The sequence below is a fragment of the Schistocerca nitens genome, chromosome 7 (assembly GCF_023898315.1).
Source record: "Schistocerca nitens isolate TAMUIC-IGC-003100 chromosome 7, iqSchNite1.1, whole genome shotgun sequence".
Classification (NCBI taxonomy): domain Eukaryota; kingdom Metazoa; phylum Arthropoda; class Insecta; order Orthoptera; family Acrididae; genus Schistocerca; species Schistocerca nitens.
The window spans coordinates 417,401,617-417,423,931 of record NC_064620.1 but is presented as its reverse complement, the minus strand read 5'-3'; the positions used below and the strand labels follow the sequence as shown (position 1 = coordinate 417,423,931).

The following is a 22,315-nucleotide window of genomic DNA, read 5'->3' as shown; positions in this document are numbered from 1 at the left end:
ACTCATCATCAAATGCCGCTTCTCTTACATTTTCTCTACAGCGTTTCTCGAAAAGAACGTCGCCACCCTTTCAGGGATTCACATGTAAGTTCCCGAAGAATCTCTTTTAACACTTACGTGTTGTTCGAACTCACCGATGACAAAGCTAACTTCGATGTCTTCCTTCAATCCGACACGGTACGGATCCCAAACACTCGAGCAGTACTCAAGAACAGGTCGCGCCAACGACCTTATATGCGGTCTCCTTTGCAGGTGAACTACTCTTTCCTAAAATTCTCCAAATAAACCAAAGTTGACCATTTGCCTGTCCTTCTCACATGCTCGTTCCACCTAATATCGCTTTGTAGTGTTACGCCCACATATTTAAACGGCTTGACAGTGTCAAGCAGGACACTAGTAATACTGTACCCGAACATTACCGGTTTGTTCTTCCTACTCATCCGCATTAACTCACATTTTTCTACACGTAGGGCTAGCTGCCATTCATCACACCAACTGGAAATTTTGTCTAAGTCATCTTCTATCTTCCTACAGTCACTCAACTTCTACGCTTTACCGTACATCACGGCATCATCAGCGAACAATCGCAGATTGCTGCCCACCCTCTCCGCCAAATCATTTATGTATATTGAGAACAACAGCGGTCCTATCACACTTCTCTGGGGCACTCTTGACGATAGCCTTGTCTCCGATGAACACTCGCCATCGACAGCACACTGGGTTCTATTATTTACGAAGTCTTCGGGCCACTCAAATATCTGTGAACTTATTCCGTATGCTCGTACCTCCGTTAACAGCTTGCAATGTTCTCAGTATATCATGTGAAAAAAGGGCAAGCTGAATTTCGCACGAGAGATGCTTTCTAAAACCAGGCTGATTCGTGGACATAAGCTTCTTAGCCTCAAAGAAGTTTATGATATTCGAACTGAGAATATGATAATGGATTCTGTAGCAAATAGAAGTTAAAAATATTGGTTTGTAATTCTGCGGGTCTGTTCTTTTACCTTTCTTTTATACTGGAGCCACCTGCGTTTTTTTCCAGTCGCCTAGGGGTTTGTGCTGGGCGAGAGATTCGCTATAAATGAAAGCTAAATTTAAATGGCTCTAAGCACTATGGGACTTAACATCTGAGGTCATCAGTCCCCTAGACATAGAACTACTTACCGAGCTAGGTGGCGCAGTGGTTAGCAAACTGGATTCGCATTCGGGAGAACGACGGTTCAATCCCGTCTCCGGCCATCCTGATTTAGGTTTTCCGTGATTTCCCTAAATCGCTTCAGGCAAATGCCGGGATGGTTCCTTTGAAAGGGCACGGCCGATTTCCTTCCCCATCCTTCCCTCACCCGAGCTTGCGCTCCGTCTCTAATGACCTCGTTGTCGACGGGACGTTAAACACTAATTTCCTCCTCCACATAGAACTACTTAACCTAACTAACCTAAGTACATCACACACATCTATGCCCGAGGCAGGATTCGAACCTGCGACCGTAACAGCAGCGCGGTTCCGGACTGAAGCGCCTAGAACCGCTCGGCCACAACGGCCGGCAAATGCAAGCTAGGTAAGGGGCCAATGCCGTAAAGTACTCCTTGACACTCATAGTTGCGTCGCTCAGTTGTGGCGTCTTATCATCATCAATGTATTGTTGCAAATTATAGGAATACAGTAACGGATTTGGACATTCAAACGCACAGTCCATACGTGGGATCAATTACGACAAGAAATTGTTGGATGCTGTTGTGAATGGGAAAATTTGTGACACCTCTTTATGCACTGCTCGCGTACTGCGTCGAGCGTGAGTAATGCATACTACGGATAATTAATGGCTCTTCCGGAGACCTATCCGTTAAATGAGGAACTAATAGCCGTACTGGAAGGACTTAGTTATGGTGACACTGAAGAATAGGGCCTACTTTAATCTTCTGAGAACGGCGTTCAGTGTTGCCGGTATTCACGAGCAAGGCTGTCGACAATACCTATAACAAATTGGTATGTCAGGTAGGATAATAGGAAGAAAAATTATATTGTCGTGATACAAACCCCTTGACATCAGGAAGGCACTGTCGTATACCGAACGAAATATGATCTTAGTACTACCGAAAAATATCTGCGACTGGACTCAGAACTCCCTTGCAGATAAAACAACGCGTCCCTGTCACCGAAACAAAATTGCCTTATGTAAATGTAATTTCAGGAGAACCCCAACGAAGTGTGACAGAACCGAAACTGTTTGCAAACTACTTTAATGATCTACTGGATAGCGTTGGAGACTCTTTTAAAGCAGTTCGCTAATGGTGCGTTTGTCTATAAGGAAGTAGTAACGCCAGAAGACAGCTTCTATTTGCAGGATGACTTGCAATGACAAGGAACAAATTTTATGGCCGGAAAACATGGTCGCTACCTGACTGCCATAGATTTCGGTGATTATGTACTAATCTACACGCAGGGCCGCCCACTTTAATAGTTCCTGGATAACGGCTGATAACGATACTAATATAAAATAAAGAAGTTTGTACAGTCAAATGGCGGAAAAACCATTCAAACATTATCACATGACTGTGGTCGAAAAACATGAAGACATTATCACTTGTCTGGATCTGTTGTATGTCAATTTCTTGTGATTAATAACATATTTTATTTGGCAGCCTGAGAGGACAAAAAGTATTGAGATATTATCAATTTCTGATAATCCATGTCCATATCAATTCTTGTTACAAAAAAGCTCTTCAGTTTAGGAGCTCGGCGCTCCACATGTTGACTTTCTCCAATATTTTTTCTTGATTATGCCTAACTTTTGAGTGTTATGGTAGTTATCACACTGGACTAGTACCAACATTTCTACTCCACCTCTAGTCTATGAAACGGTAAACTGATGATTAAAAGAGGCGCCGTAAATGACACAAAAGAGAAGACGTACACACCTCAACCGCAGTAGAAAGCTCGGAACACCTCTTGGTCTCCCTCAACGATTTTCATCCCCCTCACCCCATGTTTTCCTCCAGTACTAAATTGCTGATCCCTTGATGCCTTAGAACGTGTCCTATCAACCGATCCCTTCTTCTAGTCAAGTTGCACCACAAATTCCTCTTTTCCCCAGTTCTACTCAGTACCTCCTCATTATTCTGTAGCACCCCATTTCAAAGGCTTCTACTCTCTTCTTCTCTAAACTATTTATCATCCGTGTTACTCTTCCATACATGGCTACACTCCATAGAAATACTTTTCTAAAAGACTTCCTTACACATAAATCTATACTCCACGTTAACAAATTTCTCTTCTTCCGAAACGCTTTCCTTGCCATTGCCAGTCTAAATTTTATATCCTCTCTATTTAGACCATCATCAGTTATTTTGCTTTTGCAATAGCAAAACTCATCAACTATTTTAAGTGTCTGATTTCCTAATCTAATTGCCTCAGCATCACCTAGTGTTAATCGACTACATTAAAAAAAATGGTTCAAATGGCTCTGAGCACTATGGGACTTAACATCTGTGGTCTTCAGTCCCCTAGAACTTAGAACTACTTAAACCTAACTAACCGAAGGACATCACACACATCCATGCCCGAGGAAGGATTCGAACCTGCGACCGTAGCGGTCACGCGGTTCCAGACTGAAGCGCCTAGAACCGCACGACCACACCGGCCGGCGACTACATTCGATTACCCTGTTTTGCATTTGTTGATGTTCGTCTTAAATCCTCCTTTTAAGAGACTGTCCATTCCGTTTAACTATTTTTTCAAGTCCTTCGCCGTCTGTAACATGTCGTCGGCAAACCTGTGTGGAGTTTAATTTCCTACTCCAAATTTTTCTTTTGTTTCCTCTGTTGCTTGCTGAATAGGCAGAGTGAATAACTTAGGGGATAGGCTACAACCCTGTCTTACTCCCTTCTCAACCACTGCATCCCTTTCAAGCCCTTCGTCTCTTTTTCGTACAAGTTGCAAATAGTCTTCGTTCCCGAGGTACTTTCCCCTCTGCTCAGAATTTCAAAGAAAGTATCCCAGTCAACATTGTCAGAAGCTTTCTATAAGTCTATAAATGGTAGTTTTGCCTTTCTTTAATCTTCCAAGTAAAGTCGCAGTGTCAGTATTGCCTCGCGTGTTTCTACATTTATCCGGGATCGAAACTCACCCATGTCGGTTTCTGCATTTTTTCCATTTTTCTGTAAAGTATCCATGGTAGTATTTTGCAACCTAAAACTGACAGTTCGGTAATATTCACACCTATCAGCACCTGTTTTCTTTGGAACTAGAATTATTATATTCTTCACGAACTCAAGAGTATTTCGCCTGTCTCACGTGTCATGGCTTGCTTTCCAAAGACTATCTGTAGCTCTAACGGAATGTTGTCTACTCCCGGGGCCTTGTCCCACCATTATAACGCAAATATGCAATCGACGGGTTCCGGAGGGCCATATTCAGCGTCACACAGGATTTCAGTGGCCCAACAAGTAGCAGCCGAGGGGGCAAGCACATTGTTCACTAAGTCGTGAAGGATGGTACGTCAACACAACTTACGAGCAGATCACACAGCAATCGGTTTTTTGTAATTTTTTTATATTAATGAGACGTGAAGTTCAGAACTCAAATATTGACCAGCCCAAGTATCTCGATGCAAGTCTCAAAAATTTTCGGGAAAATCGACTTTGAAGTTTCTAGGATATATGTAATACGCCAGAGGAAAGACGATTTCTAGTGGCACGCTGAGTATATCTGTTGTAGAATGCTCGACTTCCATCTAGGGGTATTAGGTTCGATTCGCAGCTGATGCAGACTTTTAAACAGAAGTGCAGGTTCTAGTACCATTTCAGTGACGCGCAAAACACATAAACACGGGAAAAAAAATGGTTCAAATGGCTCTGAGCACTATGGGACTCAACTGCTGTGGTCATAAGTCCCCTAGAACTTAGAACTACTTAAACCTAACTAACCTAAGGACAGCACACAACACCCCGCCATCACGAGGCAGAGAAAATAAACACGGGAAAACGTCAGTAGTGTATTAGACTGGTAAACGCTGATTCGAGTCTCGTTTCGACCTTTATTTTTTTTTTTTTTCGTCCAGTTCGAATATCTAAACCATTTAAAGGTAAAATTCATCAAATATATGCTAATTAACCAATATATAATCCATGGAAAGGATTCGCAGTTGCGAATATGGACAACCATCAGTTGTATCATGGAATAACGGCAGCGAAAATTTGTGACGGTTTTGTACTCGAACCCGGATTTCCCGCTCATCACGAACGGTTGCCTTACCGTTAGGCTACCCGAGCACGTCTCACGGCCAGACCCAAACTTCCATACGCCGTCGACCATGTATATGTAACCTGTACTCGTACATCCATTTTGTATATTCCCGTACAGGGGAGACATTTTACTTGAAAGTCGCTTGTCCACTGTCGGCTGATGAATACGATATTGCACTGTCTGTTTTTTTTTTTTCCGAATTACGATGCAAAGTTCCTTCGGACATGCATGCATATCGTAAACATCTAATCGTCATTTTCAATTAGTTAGTTAGTTAGTTAGTTAGTTAGTTACACGTTCCGCATATCATTTCAAGGATTCTTTTATCGAATTTACAGGATATGTATGCATGATTAGTGTTAACATTAATGAACACATTATTATTTGCGAAAAATGCACATGTTTCTATTTCTAATTACATATTGCGCAAAAAATCCAATTTTAATTGCAAATATGAATTCTTTATTACAGATCTCTTACAAAAGGTTGTTAAAATTCAATAAAACATTACAAACAAATTTTTTCATCCTTATCTAGTTTACGCTTTAAGGGAGTGTTCATGGAACATGCACCTTTGTTTAAAATTTTATCACGGATGGGAGTCTAGACATTTCACAGATCATCATTCTACCACACAGCCATGTGTTCCATGGAAAATCAGTCCTTGCTACAAGGTATTATGGACTCGGAAATCTTCAATGTTGATTTTCTCGATAATTTTTTAGAGTTGCATCAAACTGCATCAGTTGACTGATATTTCAGTTCTGAACTTCATGTACCACAGATATTAAAAAGAAGAAACAAAAATTCGACTGCTGTGTGATCACGAAATGGGTTGCTTGAAGCCAGATAAGTATTCAGAAGGACAGTGCGGCGACGTCTGGAGTACCCCGGACTGTCAGCACGACGACCACTGTAGGGGCTTCCCTTGTCGCGACAGGAAAGGGGGTCACGGTGACAGAGCTGCGCGCAACAACACTGGACATGGGTCAGACGAGTCCTGGGTCTGTGTACGACACAACGGTGGAGGCTCCACACTGCATTAGCCGTCCTCTTCGTCGTCAATACGAGTCTAGCACCTGGTATATGGTGCCACTGAGTACATAACATGGTCAACTCTGGTTCGCACAGACCGTAATTTTGCTGCAGCCGGCACACTTATGACGTGTTAAGGGCAGTGGGTGTGCGCTACCTTCGAGGTCTCCGTAATGTTATCCTTCAACAAGATAACGCAAGACCGCATGGTATCCGTGTTGTCGTAACTAAGTACTAGGGTTGTTCAGAAAGTAAGTTCAGATCGGTCGCGAAATGGAAATCACAGTGAAAACCAGAAACATTTTATTTGCAACAGTTAGGTACACCTTCCACCTATTTCTCTGAATAGTCGTCGCTGCAACTTCGAGTTTTGTCGTAGTGTTGTATCAACTTTCCAATATCCTCGTCATAGAAACCAGCCGCCTGTGCCTTCGGCCATTATCTGCACTGGTCTGCAGCTTGTTGTCTGTGAAAAAATTTTGTCTTCATAGCCAGCCGTTCTTGTGAGCAGAGATGAGACTCGGGGGCAGCCAATTACGGACTGTTTTGTGGGTGATCAAACACTTCTCATCGGAAACGCTGCAGGAGCGTCTTCATTGCCCCTATAGTGTGCGGCCGAGAATTGGCATGAAGAAGAAACCGCTATACAGTTGCGTTATGTGGGCTGCATGACACAGGCGAAATCTCTAACCAGGCCCTCATACTTGGCGCCAGACGCTATTCCCTACGCATCTTTACATGCTCACTGTTCACACAAAACTGAAAAGAGCGACGCGACACGATCGACGGGCATACTAGAGACACTGCCCAACACATCTGTGCAAAGCTTTACCGGATTTTCACAGTGGTTTCCATTTCGCGACCGATCGACATTCTGGACAGCCCTCGTATATTCACAGGGTGTTCGACAGTTGCTCTGGTCAGCACATTCTCCAGATCTCTCATCCATCGAAAACACTTGGTCACGGGTTGGGGAGAAGCTGGCACACACGCCACCACTCGTCGCTCACTGCAACTGTCTGACGTTTACACTGATTAGCCAAGAGATTATGACCACCTATCTAGTAGCCAGTATGTTCATTTTCGGCATGGATAACAGCAGCGACGCTTCGTGGCAAGGAAGCAGTGAGGCCTTGGTAGGCCGCTGGAGGGAGTTGGCACCACATCTGCACACGCAAGTCACGTAATTCCCGTAAATTGTGGGGAGGGAGGCGATGAGCTCTGACGCCAAGTTCAATCATATCCCAGATGTGTTTGATCTGGTTCAGATCCGGCGAGTTGGAGGAACCAGCACATCAATTGGAACTCGCCACTGTGTTCCTCGAACCACTCCACCACACTCCTCACTTGTAACATAACGCATTATCTTGTTGAAAAATGGCACTACCGTCGGGAAACGTGATCGCCAGGAAAGAGAGTACGTTCAAATGGGTCAAATGGCTCTGAGCATTAAGGGACTTAACAGCTATGGTCATCAGTCCCCTAGAACTTAGAACTACTTAAACCTAATTAACCTAAGGACATCACACACATCCATGCCCGAGGCAGGATTCGAACCTGCGACCGTAGCAGCAGCGCGGTTCCGGACTGTAGCGCCTAGAACCGCTCGGTCACTCCGGCCGGCCGGGGAGTAAGTGGTCTTCAACTAGTACACGATATTTCTTGGCCGTCATGGGCCATGCACGAGCTCCACTGGATCCATGGATGCTCACGTGAATGTTCCTCAGAGCATATTGAAGCAGCCGCCAGCTTGTCTTCGTCCCGTCCATCGGCATGATGAACAAGGTATCGGGATTCATTAGACCACACAACGCTCTTCAACTGTGCCAACGTCCACCGCCGATGTTCACGTGCCCGTTTCAGTTGCACTTGCCGATGTCGTGGTGTTAACATCGGCACATCACATGCTTTGGTCGTCGGTCGCGGAGGCCCATCATTAGGAGTGTTTGGTGCACTGTGTGTTCACACACACTTGTAATCCGCCCAGCATTAAATTCTGATGTCAGTTCCGTCACAGTTCGCCGTCTGTCCTGTTTTACCAACCTGCCTAGACTACGACGTCGGACATCTGTAATGACGGGCGGCCGCCCAACCCCAAGATGTCTGAACGCAGTTTCATCTTCGTTTCGCCACGTGTTGAAGACACTCACCACAGCACTCTTCGAACCACCAACAAATCGTGCAGTTTATGAAATGCTCGTGCGGAGCCTCCGGGCCGTCTCAATCGGCCCTCGGTCAAACTCAGATCGCGCGCCTTCCCCATTCTGCACACAGACAGCACGCTCTAGATTCACCGTGCGTGTGTCTGACTAGCAGTCATTCCCCGCCAGATGAAGCTGCTTTCCCGTGAACGGGTTTATATCGCTAACAGGTTGGTGGTGATGATGTTCTGACGTATCCTGCTCCCTCCTATGCATATCTCGCGAAGACACCCTCAGGATAAAATCAGAGACATTAGAGCCCACACAGAGGCTTACCGATAATCTTTCTTTCCACGAACAATACGAGACTGGAATACAAGGGAGAAGCGATAGAGGTACTCAAGGTACCCTCCGCCACACATCGTCAGGTGGCTTGCGGTGCATGGATGTAGATGTCGGTGTAGATCTACATCTACATGATTACTCTGCAATTCACATTTAAGTGCTTGGCAGAGGGTTCATCGAACCACAATCATACTATCTCTCTACCATTCCACTCCCGAACAGCGTGCGGGAAAAACGAACACCTAAACCTTTCTGTTCGAGCTCTGATTTCTCTTATTTTATTTTGATCATCATTCCTACCTATGTAGGTTGGGCGCAACAAAATATTTTCGCATTCGGAAGAGAAAGTTGGTGACTGAAATTTCGTAAATACATCTCGCCGCGACGAAAAACGTCTTTGCTTTAATGACTTCCATCCCAACTCGCGTATCATATCTGCCACACTCTCTCCCCTATTACGTGATAATAAAAAACGAGCTCCCCTTTTTTGCACACTTCACCCTTTCGATGTCCTCTGTCAATACCACCTGGTAAGGATCCCACACCGCGCAGCAATATTCTAACAGAGGACGAACGAGTGTAGTGTAAGTTGTCTCTTTAGTGGACTTGTTGCATCTTCTAAGTGTCCTGCCAATGAAACGCAACCTTTGGCTCGCCTTCCCCACAATATTATCTATGTGGTCTTTCCAACTGAAGTTGTTCTTAATTTTAACACCCAGGTACTTAGTTGAATTGACAGCCTTGAGAATTGTACTATTTATCGAGTAATCGAATTCCAACGGATTTCTTTTGGAACGCATGAGGATCACCTCACACTTTTCGTTATTTAGCGTCAACTGTCACCTGCCACACCATACAGCAATCTTTTCTAAATCGCTTTGCAACTGATACTGGTCTTCGGATGACCTTACTAGACGGTAAATTACAGCACCATCTGCGAACAACCTAAGAGAACCGCTCAGATTGTCACTCAGGTCATTTATATAGATCAGGAACAGCAGAGGTCCCAGGACGCTTCCCTGGGGAACACCTGATATCACTTCAGTTTTACTCGATGATTTTCCGTCTATTACTACCAACTGCGACCTTCCTGACAGGAAATCACGAATCCAGTCACACAACTGAGACGATACCCCATAGGCCCGCAGTTTGATTAGACGTCGCTTGTAAGGAACGGTGTCAAAAGCTTTCCGGAAATCTAGAAATACGGAATCAACTTGAGATCGCCTGTCGATAGCGGCCATTACTTCGTGCGAATAAAGAGCTAGCTGCGTTGCACAAGAACGATGTTTTCTGAAACCATGCTGATTACGTATCAACAGATCGTTCCCTTCGAGGTGATTCATAATGTTTGAATACAGTATATGCTCCAAAACCCTACTGCAAACCGACGTCAATGATAATATAGGTCTGTAATTCGATGGATTACTCCTACTACCCTTCTTAAACACTGGCGCGACCTGCGCACTTTTCCAATCTGTAGGTACAGATCTATCGGTGAGCGAGCGGTTTTATATGATTGCTAAGCAGGGAGCTATTGTATCAGCGTAATCTGAAAGGAACCTAATCGGTATACAATGTGGACCTGGAGACTTGCCCGTATCAAGCGATTTGAGTTGCCTCGCAATCCCTAAGGAATCTACTTCTAAGAAACTCATGCTAGCAGCTGTTCGTGTTTCAAATTCTGGAATATTCCATTCGTCTTCCCTGGTGAAGGAATTTCGGAAAACTGCGTTCAATAACTCCGCTTTAGCGGCACAGTCGTCGGTAACAGTACCATCGGCACTGCGCAGCGAAGGTATTGACTGCGTCTTGCCGCTTGTGTACTTTACATACGACCAGAATTTCTTCGGATTTTCTACCAAATTTCGAGACAATGTTTCGTTGTGGAACCTATTAAAGGCTTCTCGCATTGAAGTCCTTGCCAAATTTCGCGCGTTTGTAAATTTTAGCCAATAGATCAGTGTAGGTGAAGAAGCATGGACTGACCAAATCGTACACCACCTTAGTTCGACTCATTGTCCAGCCACTTTTAGAGTTTCCAGAATGAGATTTTCACTCTGCAGCGGAGTGTGCGCTGATATGAAACTTCCTGGCAGATTAAAACTGTGTGCCCGACCGAGACTCGAACTCGGGACCTTTGCCTTTCGCGGGCAAGTGCTCTACCAACTGAGCTACCGAAGCACAACTCACGCCCGGTACTCACAGCTTTACTTCTGCCAGTACCTCGTCTCCTACCTTTCTTTCAGGAGTGCTAGTTCTGCAAGGTTCGCAGGAGAGCTTCTGTAAAGTTTGGAAGGTAGGAGACGAGGTACTGGCAGAAGTAAAGCTGTGAGTACCGGGCGTGAGTCGTGCTTCGGTAGCTCAGTTGGTAGAGCACTTGCCCGCGGAAGGCAAAGGTCCCGAGTTCGAGTCTCGGTCGGGCACACAGTTTTAATCTGCCAGGAAGTTTCACTTTTAGAGTCTTTGTTGCCCCAGACGTGGCAGCTCTTTGTACTACGTTTCGCACTCTCCATACTCCCAACAACCTACAAATTTAATCACGTATTTCCGACTATTTATACTACTTCATAGAGATAAGTCGTAGTGTGAAGTTACTATAAAAAACTCTAAAAATTACTGACCGATTTACATCAACTCATACACAATACTACAATAAACATTGGAAAAGATGTGAGCTACATATTTTTAAATATGTACCGTATATAAATATGTACATGAAATCTATACTTCTCAATGAAGCCGTAGTTTAACGTTGTTACCAAAAATCTCGTTAAGTTCTTGACCGATTTACTTTTAAATTTTTACACGATATTGTAAGGAGCATTTGGAAAATAATTATATGCTTTACTATACTTACCGCGAAGTACTGTCTTTGAAGCTACTATAATCACAGATCTAGCAGTTGGAGAGTTCTCTCTCATACCCCATGTATAAGCGACACCAACCGATTTACCCATTCATTTTAAGCAATTTCAATTCCGAATCAAGGTTTCATTTGCAGTGACAACAAGGCACAAGATCAGATAGAGGCGTACATGGACACGGGGGAAGGGAGTAAATGGACATAGAAAGAGGGGAAGAAACGGACAGATACGAGGTGGAGGAGGTGATGCACAGTGAGAGCGGGGTGAGGAGGAGATGGGCAGAGCGGGGGGGGGGGGGGAGTTGAGGACGTATATCGAATTGCTGTACACATTTAACAATCGCGAAGCATTGCTGGGTTCGCTACAACTGCATAATCACAACTTTCGTTATTCATTATCCTTGGTTCAAATGGCTCTGAGCACTATGGGACTTAACTTCTGAGGTCATCATCAGTCCCCTAGAACTTAGAACTACTTAAACCTAAATAAGCTAAGGACATCACACACATCCATGCCCGAGGCAGGATTCAAACCTGCGACCGTAGCAGTCGCGCGGCTCCAGACTGTACCGCCTAGAACCGCTCGGCCACCCCGGCCGACCATTATCCTTACTGGTTTTACTATTTTAATGGCCAGTAGTGTATTAAACGCATTTCGCTGAATGGAGTAAACAGCAGCGTGCCTGACGAAGGAATAAACTGGCAGCCAGAAAAACCGAAGTGGCGCAGTGAGCTGCGACGACGTGGGAGAGCCGGTGGCTAAGCGCGACGTACTGCTAGGCTAGGCGCGGGGGTCACTGACACCTCGGTCACGCCCTCCCCAGCGTGCCACGCAGTAGGCAGCCAAAGATCTGCACACTCACACGTGAAGAGGTAAACACACGTGACGGAAGGGGCCAAAAGCAAACGCACACCTCTGTACAACCAGAAGACCAGCAGCACCCAAGCGCCCACGCCCCTGAAGAGAAACATTCGTAATGCAGGTATGTCAACACGGCTGTTCGTCTCTCCTTCTGATGATATTACCACACGCAATTACGGCACGGGCCACGAGCGGTAGTGTAAACACAGCACCCAGTACAGGACATTCCATAAGGCGCTCTTTCTGTAAACAGGCGTCTGTTGCACAGCAAAATGATTTCCACAAACTCGCGACTTCCAAAGTGTATTAAAAACAACACAACTACGCTGTAAAGAGAACAAAAAAAAGGAAAGAAAGGCAGAGAGTAGGAACAGTGCCGTGAATTAAAACCCTTAGCCAGCCATGGTCCTCTTGAGTGACGGTTCATTATGTTACCACTACGCAGAATGGGGCACACGGTTGAACCAAGTCACCATTCGTTTACCGGCTAGGAAACAAAGGCTCTGATTAAACCGTCGACGGAGATTAACGATATAGGCAAGGAAACACGTACACAACCCAATCGCGAGAGCCCAGCCTGATTCTGTCACCCCGCCAACCGGCAATGTTAACTCTTCGGAACGCCGCACGTAAACACACAGCGAAACGAAATGGACTCTTTCGCCAGACATCAAACGGAGCGAGAGCTGTTCACGTCAGCGGCACACGCGTCAACGGACACTGACACATACCGCAAGTAAAAATTTATATTCTGGTCGCATACCAGTCATCTGTCACATTGCGAAAAGCGAGTGCGCTACACGTACCAGGGCAGGTGAGAGTGAAGTGCGGTCGTGACACGTACAGAGCTGAATTGTACATTGCGGCAGTGAAACTAAACAAGCGAGGGAAACCGAAACAAACAGTGCGTAATGGAATAACATGAAGCGAACACGGTGTTCAGTGAACGCACATACGGGAAAAAGAGGGAAAGCACGAACGTGACGGTGCAGCTCAAGATATCTAGAACTAGGAGTGTAGCGTCTCAATTAACTTCGATTACTAAACCCCCGTAAAATTTACGACTTCAGGTGGTACCAATACACCGTTTCGGCCAATCTAGTGCTTCCAGTAAACGTTGTAAAACAGGACATTTTGTACTTATTTTGTATGTGACATACAACTGGAGACCTCATACTCATAACTGACTGGTGCATAAGTATGACTCCCACTGAATAAAATATGGAATAGTAAAATTTACGATGGTTTAGCAACAATGCAACATCCCCCCCCCTTTAGTCTTCTAGGGTTAAATGCTATTTAAAATACAATACTTGAAGAGAACAATTCTGCTTGCTACACCAGAGACGCACAGCGGGTAATTTAAACCTCTACTATGGCACATACTTTGCTCGCTGACTTTGATCGCACAGAGAAAGACGAAATACACTATCATTGAACGAATATCAAGACGCATTTACCTAGCAAGATGCGAATTGTTGTTCGAGGCCATCAAGTCATTTATCTGTCTACCGAGACTGAAGACAATATACATTCTTATATGTTGGTGAGCATTATAAAAATCACTGATATTTTATCATCCTCGATATTTTCTGCTAAATCAAAAGGCTGATATTGCTCTAAGCACTATGGGACTTAACATCTGAGGTCATCAGTCCCCTAGGCTTAGAACTACTAGAAACCTAACTAACCTAAGGACATCACACACATCCATGCCCGAGGCAGGATTAGAACCTGCGACCGTAGCAGCAGCGCGGTTCCAAACTGAAGCGCCTAGAACCGTTCGGCCACAAGGCCGGCTTCAGCTAATTATTAGTGGAAAATTTTGGAAATTTGTCGTAAGATTTTATGGGACCAAACTGTTGAGGTCATCGGTCCCTCAGCTTATACACTACTGAATCTAACTTAAACTAACTTACGCTAAGGAGAACACACACACACCAATGCCCGAGGAAGGACTCGAACCTCCGCTGGGGGGAGCCGCGCGAACCGTGACATGACGCCTCAGACCACGCGGCTAATTATTAGTGGAGACTTTTGTTACAGTGTAGTGTTTTTGAACTGATTTAGCTAGGCAATTATAGGAGGACCTACAGTTTACTGTGGACCCCGAAACAAAGTCAAACTCGACATTTTCACATTAACCAACATTTCCAGAGATGAAGGAAGTGATAACTGGCAGATCATTATCGTAGAAGCGGCGATATCTTCCTAAATAAATCGTAATCAGTACCAAAAAATTTTAATAAGTTTCGCTGTTACTATTTAATTTGCCTTTTATTTTGTGAAACATAAAATTTCTTGAACCGAATTTAACAAGTATTCAGGTCCAATTTTCATTCAATAAGAATTAACAGTACCCAGGAATTTAAAAAAGAAAGACGAATCGTTTAAAATATTGGAGAGAGGCGCATATAAAAATATTGTGGAAAATAGAAGGAAACATGTGACACAAAGGGATGTGGTTCATGGTGCTTCCATAGTCTTGCACGTATGATGTTGTTTTGGTCTTCAGTCCGAAGATTCATTTGATCCAGCTCTCCATGCCATGCTACTCTGTCCTGTGCAAGCCTCTCCATCTCCGAGTAACTACTGCAACCTACGTCTACTTGAACCTACTTAATGCGGACCAGCCTTGGTCTTCCTCTATAACTGTTACTCCCCAAACTTCCCCACATTACCAAACTGCCGATTCCTCGATATATCAGGATGCTTCCTATCAACTGATCCCTTTTTTTATCATGCTATGCCATAAATTCCCTTTTGCCACAATTTGATTCACATCTCCTCATTAGTTATTCGATCTGCCCACCTTATATTCAGCACTGTCCTATTCATCACATTACGGAAGTTTCTATTCTCTTCTTGACTGAAGTGTTTGTCGCCCATCTTCCTTTTCCGTACAAGGGCTACACTCCATACAAATACTTTCCGAAAAGGCTACTACCTGACACTTACATCTACAATCGACGTCAACAATTTCTCTTCTTCGCCGCCCGGTGTGGCCGAGCGGTTCTAGGTGCTGCAGTACGGACCTGCGGTGCTGCTACAGTCGCAGGTTCGAATCCTGCATCGGGCATCGATGTGTGTGATGTCCTTAGGTCGGTTAGGTTTAAGTAGTTCAAAGTCTAGGGGACTGATGACCTCAGATGTTAAGTTCCATATTGCTCAGAGCCATTTGAACCATTTTCTTCTTCAGAAACGCTTGTCTAGCCATTGCCCGTCTATATTTTATATCCTCTCTACTTCGGTAATCATCAGTTATAAATAGTAAGACTATTTTAAGTGTCTCGTTTCCTAATTTAAATCCCTCTGCATCGCCTGATTTAATTCTACTTCATTCAATTATCCTTGTTTTGCTTTTGTTGATGTTCATCTTACATCCTCCTTTCAAGGCACTGTCCATTCCGTTCAAGTGCTCTTGCAAGTCCTTCTCGTCGGCTAACCTCAAAGTTTTTATTTCTTCTTCCTGGATGATAATTTCTACTCCAAATTTTTCTTCGCCGCTTGCTCAATGTCTACATCTACATCTACATATATACTCCGCTAGCCACCAAGCGGTGTGTGGCGGAGGGCACTATTCACGCCAAAGTCATATTTCCCCTCCTCTGTTCCACTCGCGGGTCGCGCGAGGGAAAAGCGACTGTCTGAACGCCTCAGTGCGAGCTCTTATTTCCCTAATCTTTGAATGACCATCATTACGCGATCTGAAAGTTGGTGGTAATAATATATGCTCTACATCCTCGGTGAAGATTGGATTTCGGAATTTAGTGAGCAGCCCCTTCCGTTTAGCGCGTCGTCTAGCTGCAAGTGTGTCCCACTTCAAACTTTCTATGAGATTTGTAACGCTCTCGCGATGGCTAAATGTACCAGTCACGAATCTTGCCGCTCTTCTTTGGACCTTCTCAGTCTCTTGAATCAGACCCAACTGGTAAGGGTCCCATACAGACTGGACTAACTAACGTATTGTAAGCTATTTCCTTTGCTGAAGGACTGCATCGCTTCGGGCTCGAATAACTTCAGGAATAAGCTACAACCGTGTCTCACTCCCTACTCAATCACTGCTGAGTGTACGCACCGCTAGGCCTAGTAGACAAGGTACAGGGGATTCCCCTAGCACCATTCGCCGGGCACGAGCGGCGGCAAATCTTTCCCCCGCGCGGCGGCGACCCCTGAATCGCCTGTTGCGGGCCAGTAGGCGCGCGGCCGCTGGCGGTCTGCCGCCGACGACCGGGTCAGGGGGCGGCGGGAGGCTGGGGGAGGGGGAGGCGCGCAGGTTTCCGCGGCGCGGCCGCCGTGGCCGAGGTCATCGACCTGCGGAAGCGACGCGGCCGCCGCGCTCGATAGCGGCCACCGGGACAGCGCACGCCGGCACCGCACACCACAGCACGGCACGGCACAGCGGACCGTTCGATAGGCTCGGCTCAACTCGTCCGTACCACGGAGTCCCGTTGGTCGCGTCGCAACTTCTTCCAAGACCGTTTTACACAAGCAACTTTCTGGCCAAATCCGACTACTCACTGTGGCTGCGCGGCACGTGTTTGCGTGTAAATCAGCCGCCAGCCGCGTCGCGAATGGGTCGGTGACGTCAATGACCACGTAGACTGGACTATACCGAGAGTGTAGTTGCTAAATTCTTGAGTATGCTCCAGACTGCGCATGCGCAAAAACACGGGACTGATTGTGGCGACTCTTGGTGATTTTTACATTCCAGTTTTCTACATTCATGCTCATAAATTAAGGATAATTTCAGAATGTGGTGTCACACAACGTGACACTACACAAAACTGGCGCTAATAGCATAGGCACATAGGGAACACACACGACACACATCTGTAAGTCCACGGTATTGGTGATAAGTTGAGTAGTCCGTCCCGAAACACATGTGCTACAAAACGCCACTGTTTCCTGCGCATGTACTCCGACATCAGTATGGGACATGATCGCCATGCACACGTACGCAGGCCGCACAACGGATTGGCATACTCTGGATCAAGTGGTCGAGCAGCTGCTGGGGTATAGCCTCCCATTCTTGCACCAGTACCTGTCGGAGCTCCTGAAGTGTCCTAGGAGTTTGAAGACGTGCAGCAATGCGTCGACCGAGAGCATCCCAGACGTGCCCGATGGGGTTTAGCTCTGGAGAACAGACAGGCTACTCCATTCGCCTGATATCTACTGTTTCAAGGTACTCCTCCACGATGGCAGCTGGGTGGGGCCGTGCGTTATCATCCATCAGGAGGAAGGTGGGACCCACTGCACCCCTGAAAAGGCGGGCATACTGGTGCAAAATGACGTCCCGATACACCTGACCTGTTAACAGTTCCTGTGTCAAAGACATGCAGGGGTGTACGTGCACCAACCATAATCCCATCCAACACCATCAAACCACGACCTCCATACAGGTCCCTTTCAAGGACATTAAGGGTTTGGCATCTGGTTCCTGGTTCATGCTAGATGAAAACCCAGCGAGAATCACTGTTGAGACTATACCTGGACTCGTCTGTGAACATGTGACCAGGGGTCATTGGAATGCACCTTGCAGGTCTCCGGGCGAATAAACCATCTGTTCAGTCGTCTTTAGACTGTGAGTCTGGAGACAACTGTTCCAGTGGCTGCGGTAAGGTCCCGAGCAAGGCTACCTGCAGTACTCCGTGGCCGTCTGCGGGCACTGATGGTGAGATATCGGTCTTCTTGTGGTATTGCACACTGTGGACGTCCTGTACAGTAGCGCCTTGACACATTTCCTGTCTGTTGGAATCGTTGCCATGATCTTGAGATCACACTTTGTCGCACGCGGAGGGCCCGTGCTACGACCTACTGTGTTTGACCAGCCTCCAGTCGCCCTAGTATTCTACCCCTCATAACGTCATCAACATGTGTTCTTTGAGCCATTTTCAACACACAGTCACCATTAGTACGTCTGAATACGTCTGCACACTTACTCGTTGCACCGTACTCTGACATTCACCAACACACCTCTGCGTATGTGGGCTGCTGCCAGCGCCACCGTGCGACGACCGCAGGTCAAATGCACCTCATGGTCATACCCCGAGGTGATTTATACCCGCAAACCGCCCACCAGAGCGTTGTTTCACCATATATCAGCATTATCCTTAATTTATGAGCATGAGTGTAGTAGTAAGACTTGCTATCATTTAGTATAGGTCAAGAGGCTCTCGCTGACTGTGAAGGTGATGAGATTGATGATGACCAAGAAATCGAGAAGGGTAAAATTAATGGCGTCATAAGGGGCTCGTCTCAACGGCGTCGACAAATCAATGGTGTCGTATTCACGACTGGGACAAAAAGAAAAAGAAAGGAATACGGGTAAATTGTCTGCCATGACGACACTGATATTGTCGGAATGATTACAAGAGGCGACAAATCAAACCACCTGACTCCAGAGGCAAGCGGTTGAAGCTCGTTTAAAGATCTCTATCAAGAAGACATAAAGTAAGACGAACATCGAGACAGTTCTTGGCTGGACGACATCAAAAAGAAGAAAAATTCGAAAGACAGAGAAATTTAAATATCTAAAAGAAAGGATAGAAACGAGTCTGACAGAAAAAGAAGCTGAAGGAGCACGAAAAAATAAATTGAATTTAGGACAAAATCACTATGACAATCTAGAATAAGAAGATCGACGCAAAATTAAAACATTACCAGACTGGGCCGCCCTGAAGCCTTATACGCAAAGTAGGATCACTTAAGAGGCTATAGGGCGAAGGCTTCTCATGAGGATACTGGGACCTCGAAGAACAGGAGGTGGACGATATATATATGGTGAACGAATCAGAAACTCTATACCCAAATGGCGAGATCTCGGACAAAATCGGGAAATGAAAGAGTACGTTCCGCCTATAAACCCTTAGAATGAACCAGGAGAGGTTCACACATGAGGTAAAGTAGTTTCTTGTGAACAAGAGAGTTGAAGTATGCTGGATCTAGGAGCAACAAAGAGATAGGGAAGAAAGGAAAGAGTTTTACTACAAGGTTAATCTCAAACAAAAAAGTTAGGCAGTCATAGATTTCCAGGGCAGAATTAGACGCAGTAGAGAAACATTCATGACAGATAGCGAAGAAGGTTTCCGAGTGTGAGAAAGAAAGAATACTTTTCAGAGATAAAGACCAGAAGAAACGAAGCTGATCCGAATCAACGGGATGACAGCCAACACGAAACGAAAAAGCTCGAACGGAAACGTCACACTGTCCACAATATAATTATACAAATGACAATTATTCAACAACATGGAACAGTTTATACTGTAACATCAGTGCCATCTTGGAACCTTAAGTTATCGACTATTGCGACTTTCAGGTCACCAATCCAATCTTAACATTCTGTCTCAGTTACAGTGTGTCATATATGTACGAGAAGCGAGAGGGCGTTCAATAATTTTTTTCTCGGCCTGTTTCGGTTGAGAAAATGCGGAATTTGCTGTGGGATGTCGTGGAATATCCCCGCTTCAGCCCTTATAGTTTCATGACGTTCCGACAGATGGCGGCGTTACATGTTGCCTTCAAAATGGCGTCTGTAACGGAGGTGCGTTCCAACCAGACAGCTGTCATTGAGTTTCTTTGGCGGAAAACCAGAGCGTCGCAGATATTCATAGGCGCTTGCACCGAACAAAAGCACGGTGAGTCGTTTGTGCGAGGCGTCTGTCATCACTGCAACAACATCGTGCATACCTGTCCGTCCTCCCGCTTGCTGGCCGGCCGCACACAGTTGTGATTCATGCAATGTTTGAACGTGCGGACACTCTTATTCGAGGTGAACGGCGGACAACATCCAAGTACTTCACTGCACAACTCGATGTGTCTGCTGGCAGTGCTAACACACCGGTCCACCAGTTGGTCAACACCAGTGTATCCCCCTTTTAGTATTCCTTATGGCGTATTGCAATCCCGAATTAAACCGACCTGCTTTCAGAAGAAAAAAAAAGTGTTGGATTACTTCCTGAACGCCCGTGGTATATTCCAACATTTCGGTCTTCTTTTTTCCTTTAATCGTAACCAATACGTTTCCAAGAGTCATGACAGTCGACAGCTGAAATGAGAGTTTTTGAGGATCGTATGATAAACACCGTAGAGATGTCTTGGTCAGTGCATGCGCTCTGTTGCTTAGACAGATGGCTGTTAATTTCTCCCCTGGCCGTGTGAGACGCAGCTGCAGAGCGTGCCGGTGGCAGCACGCCACGCCCCCTCGTAGCTGCTAGCGACCACGCACGGCCACGGCCACGCCCCCGCCCACTCCACATCCCCCTCCCCATCCCCCACTCACCACGCCCCCTTGTAATAAAACGCTGTGTCACAGGCCGCTGTCATAAACATGACGATAACGGTGCCGATGTGTCTGCCCGATATCCTCGCACACGGGTGTTGCTGCTGCTGCTGCTGCTGCTGAATAAGCGTGACGCGACGGCGTTTGTATACCTGCCTGATGCTATACATGGATAATAAAAACAAACACACTGCGCGTGAGTCCGACGACCATTTAATGTTGGTAGCGATTTTTCTTGTCTAATTTTATAGCTGTGGCGTGTCGAGTACATCTGGACACACGGGGGACACCATGCTGCTGTACCGAGTGCACAAGAAGAAGAAGAACATACAGCGCATAGGATGTGTAAAGGAAAACATACCTGCTGAATTTTGTATTCAAGGTTTTGTCAACATTCCAGGGTGCTCAGGCATATACGTAAATTACTGACAGTGAAATGACAATGACGATGGTCATTGTAACATTTCTGAACGACATTATAAGGGAGGTCGTTTGGGGAAGGAGACCAGACAGCGAGGTCATCGGTCTCATCGGATTAGGGAAGGATGGGGAAGGAAGTCGGCCGTGCCCTTTCAAAGGAACCATCCCGGCATTTGCCTGGAGCGAGTTAGGGAAATCACGGAAAACCTAAATCAGGATGGCCGGACGCGGGATTGAACCGTCGTCCTCCCGAATGCGAGTCCAGTGTCTAACCACTGCGCCACCTCGCTCGGTGACATTATAAGGGTTTCTACCTCTGCAGACGACGACGACAGCGATGATGTGGATCTGCAGAACGTGCGGTTCTAGGCGCGTCAGTCCGGAACCGCGCGACTGCTACGGTCGCAGGTTCGAATCCTACCTCGGGCCTGAATGTGAGTGATGTCCTTAGGTTAGTTAGGTTTAGGTTTAAGTAGTTCTAAGTTCTAGGGGACTGATGACCTCAGATGATAAGTCTCATAGTGCTCAGAGCCATTTGAACCATTTTTTTAAAAGCGTTATGACACATACAGAGGCAACAAAGCAGAAGGACAAATAAATGGTTTATTTGAAAAGCCCAGTGAAAACAAATTAGGCTGAATTATCGCTAGTGAAACGCTCACGCGATCGTGTTGCATAAAACGACATATGAATATGAGTAAACAACTTACTGATTATTTATATTTTCACAATTTTTCCCCTATATAGTCAAAATTTATGTGAAGAGAAATGTAATGCGTTTGTTTATGGCCTCTAACCCATACCTTTCTTTCCTCTGCATTTTTCTATTATCCCGATTTTTGAGAATTCATATAACCAACAATCCCACTTAGTCTTGACAAAGGCGTTCCACAGTACTTACACATCTTGACTGTCTAAGAACCTCACTTAAAACGCAAGACAGAACTGAGCGTAGTGAATCTGAAGGAAGCATCGGGTCGTATCGTCAAAGGAAAAGAAGAAACCTTAGGGCTCAACGTCGCTGACATCTTGGTAATAAACCAAATTCTTCCTTCCTTTAATCTAATACTTCATCTTAGAGACCGCGTTCGCAGGCGCTTTAAATAATTGAGTGTCGACG

The 22,315-nt window shown here is 45.7% G+C and overlaps 1 protein-coding gene and 1 non-coding gene across 6 annotated transcripts in view; one reads left to right on the top strand and one right to left on the bottom strand.

The window, feature by feature from the left end:
• The window catches only part of LOC126194653 (mesocentin-like), a 631,517-nt gene that overhangs the window by 133,889 nt on the left and 475,313 nt on the right, over positions 1 to 22,315 (bottom strand). The gene's annotated exons all lie outside the window — the stretch shown is intronic.
• On the top strand, positions 11,119 to 11,193 carry Trnap-cgg (transfer RNA proline (anticodon CGG)). The gene has a single exon. It is a non-coding gene; the product is annotated as a tRNA-Pro (tRNA).